This window comes from Vulpes vulpes, chromosome 2 (genome assembly GCF_048418805.1).
Source record: "Vulpes vulpes isolate BD-2025 chromosome 2, VulVul3, whole genome shotgun sequence".
In the NCBI taxonomy this organism is placed as follows: Eukaryota; Metazoa; Chordata; class Mammalia; order Carnivora; family Canidae; genus Vulpes; species Vulpes vulpes.
In genome coordinates this window covers 156493428-156499427 of record NC_132781.1, presented here as the reverse complement: position 1 = coordinate 156499427, position 6000 = coordinate 156493428, and the positions used below count along the sequence as shown (strand labels likewise).

General features: G+C 50.1%; 1 protein-coding gene across 6 annotated transcripts in view; it reads left to right on the top strand.

The window, feature by feature from the left end:
• The first annotated feature begins 1105 nt into the window (after positions 1–1105).
• The window catches only part of ZBTB40 (zinc finger and BTB domain containing 40), a 75345-nt gene continuing 70450 nt past the window's right edge, over positions 1106–6000 (top strand). For 2 of the 6 annotated variants that reach the window (XM_072750890.1, XM_072750883.1), the window contains exon 1: positions 1197–1351. The gene's annotated coding sequence lies outside the window, so the exon portion shown is untranslated. Of the gene's footprint in view, positions 1352–6000 lie in introns of all 6 variants that reach the window. The other 4 variants (XM_072750889.1, XM_026012415.2, XM_026012414.2 and 1 more) reach the window with 4 other exon arrangements.

Here is a 6000-nt window from a genome sequence, read left to right as displayed (position 1 = left end):
CTAGTAAATCTGACCCTGCATGTGACAGTGACGCGTGAGTACAATAGTGAAAGTGACTAATTGGGCAGTAAGGAGGACAGCTGTGTACCCGGCAGGGGCCTGCTAAATATTGGCTTGACTATGGGGCAGTGAAAGCAGCTGAATGACAATGACAATGAAAACAACCACAAGGCTGACAGCCGGGCGCAGAGTCCAATTGCTACACTGTACAGAATTTTTCTTAGTTTGTGGTCATGGACAGGGGTCGCATATCGGACAGTGACAGTAAAACAATAATGAAGCCGACCACAGCGACAATGCAAGTGACAGTTCTGCCCAGCAGATTGCATGCACTTGTGATGAAAACCAGGGATGCAGTGGGAGTCAGCCTGACAATGACAGCTCTCGGAACGCCCGAGTATTGACATTGTGGATGTAACAGCTGTAACCACAGAGGGAACCCGGCATTGTACTGCGACTGCTGGATTTGGGCGGCATGACTGGCAGTGACAGAAAAATTGGCTGCGCGTCAGTGACAGAGTGACAGTGTGAGGTTCAGTGGGCCAGCACTGATGTGACTTAATTTGTCTGATACTGTCTGGATCTGACTTCATCGGTTGGGCTGTACGACGGCTGCAAACGGGAGTTCCAGCGTGGAACGCTCACGGTGCAACAAAGCGTGTGAAAAGAGAAACTGAGCAAAAAGGCTCTGATCACCCCCGCCCGCCCCCAAAAAACACCTGCCCCTAAATTCCTTAGGGGGAGGAGGGAGAGGCGGGACTATAGCCCTTCAGGACGCGACGATTGGCTGACACGAGCCCGTTAGCCTATCACGGCCGAGCGGCGCCGAGCCCGCCCACCAATGAGGATGCGTCTGGGGACGCGGCTCGGGTCACGTCTCTGCTCTGCACGTGAACGTGTTTTGGAAAAACGCAGAGCAACCTTTTTGCGTCCGTTCGTGAAATAAGACCGTAACCCGGACAATGCCCCCGCAAGAGTCCGTGGAACCCCACTAAAAGTCTCCAAAGAGGGTGTGAGGAAGGGAGGGCGTGGCTAAGGGTCAGAGGTCAGGGAGCCAGCCCGCCACCCGCGAGCCCCAGCGCCCCGGCGGCGGCGGAGGTCGCGCGGGACACAGGCCCCGCCCCGCGAGGCCCGCCCCTCCCCCGGCACGTGACTGTGGCGCGCGCGGGGCAGGCCGGGCCGCCCCCTCGCCGCTTACACTCCTTACGCGCCCGCCTCAAGATGGCCGCCTTCTGGCGTCTCTGGCGCTGTTGAATGGAGAAAGCTTTATTGTTCCCTTCGGGCAGGAGTGTTCGTGTGTCCTCTATGGCGCTGTCAATAAAGAACGGCAGTTTGAATCGGTGCTGAACAGGTAACCATAGAAACGGGGCCGGGACTCCGCGTGGAGACCCCTTGAGCAGCCGAGGCCCGAGAGGCGCCGCACAGGAGGGGCGCGCTGAGACCCCGCGGCCGGCGAGCTCGGCGGGGCTCTGCCCGGGCCCGGCGGCCGGCTCTCCCCGGGACGCGGACCCCGAGCGCGGGCTCGGCTCTGAGTGCCCGAGGGGGGCGCCGCGGGGCGCCGTCGGGCCTGCCCGCCCCCCGGGGCCTGCCCGCCGGCCGCCGCCTGGGCCTCGCCGCCGCGAGTCTCCGACCCGCTCTCCTGCGCCGGGCGTCCGCGCACTCCGGCCTGGGGCGCGTCCCCACCGCGCCCCGCCTGGGCCTGCCCGTGGGTTTTTTTACCTTTTTAAACGGTTGCGGTCGGGGGTTGGGGGGGGGAGAAGACTTTAGTGTGATTTGTGAAACGTATATGAAATCCAATTTTAGTGACCGCCCCCCCCCAAGTGAAGTTTTCTTGGAGCGCGGCCATGCGCATCGTTCGGTGCTGTCCACGGCTCCTTTCTTCCCGGAGTCGCTGCAGCGACACAGGCAGAGACGGCGTGGCCCGCAAAGCCCGGAATACTGCGGCCCGGCCCTGCCCCCCTGACCTCGACCCGCGTGGCCCAGCGGTTGCTGTGATCGCTTCCCACGGAGCGGCCCCCCTGCACCTGGAGCTCGAGCCCCTGCACCTGGAGCTCGACCCCCTACACCTGGAGCTCAACCCTCTGCACCTAGAACTCGACCCCCTGCACCTGGAGCTCGACTCCCTGCACCTGGAGCTCAACCCTCTGCACCTAGAGCTCGACCCCCTGCACCTGGAGCTTGACCCCCTGCACCCGGAGCTCTGCTCTCAGTGATCCGTTATTCAGCGTGTGAAATGTTTCCCCTATTTTATTTTTAAAGATTTTATTTATTTATTCATCAGAGACACAGGCAGAGGGAGAAGCAGGCCCCACGCAGGGAGCCCGACGTGGGACTCGATCCCGGGTCTCTGGGATCACGTCCTGGGCTGAAGGCAGATGCTCAACCCCTGAGCCACCCGGGCTGCCTGTTCCCCTATTTTAAACAACAGTCACCATGCATCACCCAGCGCTTGCAATAGTAAGCCAGGCGCCTTATTTATATTCACACCCAGAGAGGGTTTTTTTTTTTTTTTTTCTGCTGACAACACTTCATGAGTAAGTGCTCCTGTTTCCCCCCCAAAGAGAGGAAGCCCAGATTCCGAGGTTACACTTCCTTAAGGGTGCACTAGATTATAGGTCTGGCATCTTGAGCCCCCTCCAGGGAGCCCTCTGCTTGGTAACCCACCTCCTGCTCCTCCAGGCTGCTTTCTCAAGTCTCAACCTGGGGCTCCTTGGTTCTTCCTTGAACTTGTATCACGGCTGTGTGTGGTTTATGGAGATATAATCAGAACCTCAAAGGGAAAGGTTTTTTTTTTGACTTAGCTAAAGGACAAACTTATGTCACACCCTGCTTTTTTTTTTTTTTTTTTGAAGATTTTATTTATTCATGACACACAGAGAAAGAGAGAGAGGCAGAGACACAGGCAGAGGGAGAAGCAGGCTCCATGCAGGGATCCTGACGAGGGACTCAATCCCAGGTCTCCAGGATCACACCCTGGGCTGAAGGCAGCACTAAACCCCTGAGCCACCTGGGCTGCCCTGCTTTCTAATTTAATAGATGCCTTTCTTCTATGGCAGTAGTTCCCAAACCTAGCGATTCGTCACTAGTTTAACAAATGATTTCAGAACACCCCATGCCTGCCTGCCGGCCTGCATGCATGCTTTCATGAATCATTTAAGTATTTGTTGAGCACCCACTATGTACTAGGGATGATTCAAATCCCTGGAAATAGGGATCCCTGGGTGGCTCAGCGGTTTAGGGCCCGCTTTCAGCCCAGGGCGTGATCCTGGAGACCTGGGATCAAGTCTCCTCACAGGGAGCCTGCTTCTCCCTCTGCCTGTGTCTCTGCCTCTCTATGTCTCTCATGAATAAATAAATAAGATCTTAAAAAAAAAAAAAAATCCCTGGAAATTCAGTGGTGAACAAGATTAACCTGGTCTTTACCCTTTCACGGAATTTAAATTCAGTAGGGTCTTGGACAGATGGTATGTGGGTAGGCAAAAGTAATTCTAAAAACAGGTGTCATAGCATCATAATAAAATTAGTAGTTAATATTAAATGATTTCTGCATTGCTAATGCACTACTGCTTTATTTACATGGATTATCATTTAGTCCTCATGCCAACACTACAATAAAGTTAGTATTAATATTTCCATTTTAAGGGACGCCTGGTTGACTTAGCATTTCAGCATCTGCCTTTGGCTCAGGGCATGATCCCAGTCTCTCTCTGCATTGCGCTTCCGATGGGGAGCCTGCTTCTCACTCTGCTTTGTCTCTGCCTCTCTCTGTGTGTCTGTCATGAATAAATAAATAAAATCTTAAAAAAAAATTCCTATTTTAAAGCTGAGGACAGAGACTCAGGAGAGATTACAAGATTACATAGTTAATATTCAAGGGAGCTGAGATCTGAACTTTAACTGATCACACCACCCTGCATTATCCCATCTGTTAATTATTTTTTTTTTTTTTTAAGATTTTATTTGTTTATTCAATAGAGAGACACACACACAGAGGCAGAGACACAGGCAGAGGGAGAAGCAGGCTCCATGCAGGGAGCCCAATGTGGGATTCAATCCCGGGACCCCAGGATCACACCCTGGACCGAAGGCAGGCACTAAACCACTGAGCCACCCAGGAACCCCCTGTTTATTATCTTTTATACCAACTCAGGGATGCCCTCAAGGCAGGACCACACCTTACCTGTTTTTGTATCAGTTCCTAGCCAGTGCCCACAGCCTGTAGTCTGGTAAGTATTAAATCAACACATTCAGGCCATTGGTTGAGCAAATATTTGAGTGCCTGCTAGGTACCAGACACCACTGTGTCTTATGATTACCACGAGGAAGATGGACCTAACACCTCGTGTCTAACACAAATTGTGGCATCTGTGGGAGATCCCTCTTACCGGGATGGCCCAGTAAGCCACTGGAGAAAGGTATTTGAAGCTGAAACTCTTAAGTGACAGGGATCCAGTCCAGCAAGAAGGGAGAGGGGAGACAACTAGGAAGGAAGAACTTTTTAATAGGATCAGAGATTGTGAGGTTGCAAGAATTTGGGGTGTTGGAGACCTGGAAGAAGTGAGTAGTGGTTCTGTGATTCAGTCGTGTGCTTCCAAGTCCCTGTCCCTCCCTGAAGCCAGCTCTACTGTTGAGAGAGTGGCATGCCCATGGGCGGGAGATGATGGTACCTCCTCAAAGGATTATTATGTGGATTAAATAAGAGAAAATGTAATGACAGGTTGGGTGTTTTCTTTTTGTTGTTACACGTGTTGCTAAATTCCGGTTAGAGAAAACTAACCAAATTTGGCCCCAAATGGAAATTTATTTGAAGTGCTAAATAATAACAAAAGCCCACGATTCATGTTACCAACAGAACTGAAGGTGCGTCTGTCTTTAAGTTTCTATCTTTGACAGAGACCGGGGACAGGAACAGGTCTTATCTTTTCTTAATGTTTCTGTTGAGATAGAACTCTTCCAAACGGCTTTTAATTTTTTTTTTCAACCAAATTATACAACTGTTTATTCATGGCACTTTTCATTATTTTAGTGTGTTCCTCCATTGAAGACGTGCATTTTCTTAAGGCAGTCTAAGAAAATGATAGGCTTCTTCTAGTTAGTCGTTTCAAATGGTTTGTTTGCAAATGGTTTTGAGTTTCCTCTGAAAGTTCTCAAGATGATGTTGCATACTTTATGCAGGGCATTGAATGTTTTAAAGCACGTAGCAGAATTTTTGAATTGGTAAAAATAAAAAGGTGTTTGGGTTCATGAATGTGAAAAATTGCAAAGGCAGTAAGAAATCAAGCAAACTGTATAAGAAGATCAGCAATGTCAAGTTTTGCTTTAAACTATGTCTAGTATCCAGATTGCACATGTCTTTAGAAGATGTAATCCAGCCCAGCAAATGGAGCAAGGAACTGGACAGAGAGTGGCAGGTTAAACAATAAGCCTTGCATTAAATTGCTATTTTAGGTTTGGGTGGGACGTTCACATTTCAAGTATTCCAGTTTTACTTTGTGATTTGGGGCTGTTAGGTTCCAGTAGAGAGAAGGTGGTAACACTGGTTTTGAAGGATAATATAAAACTGCAGGAGGAGCGAGGGCATACCAATTTGTTTTTCAATCTATTTTATTTCAGTTCAAAGCAACATTGCAGACAGGCACTGCAGGAAAACGAGCCACACCTTGGTAATACTCAACTGCTTTTGGAGATTGAAGAAGACTGAGTATAACCAAAGTGTGACTTGTTTTCTTGGGCTATCTGTCTGCAAAGAAGCTTTGAACTGAAATAAAATAGATTGAAAAACAAATTGGTATGCCCTGTTGCCTCATACTGAGTATTTACGTTATCCTTCTGGAGTACTGCGTGTACCAGCACCCCGGAGGAAGGCAGTGACCCCTCAGCCGCTTTCAACTCTTCAAGAGAGTGAGCTCTTTGATTTTCACAAGGAAATTGAATTGGAATTTATGGTTTTCCGGATCTCCAATAGGCTGCCTTCTAAAGCTATCATCTCCATAATGCGAA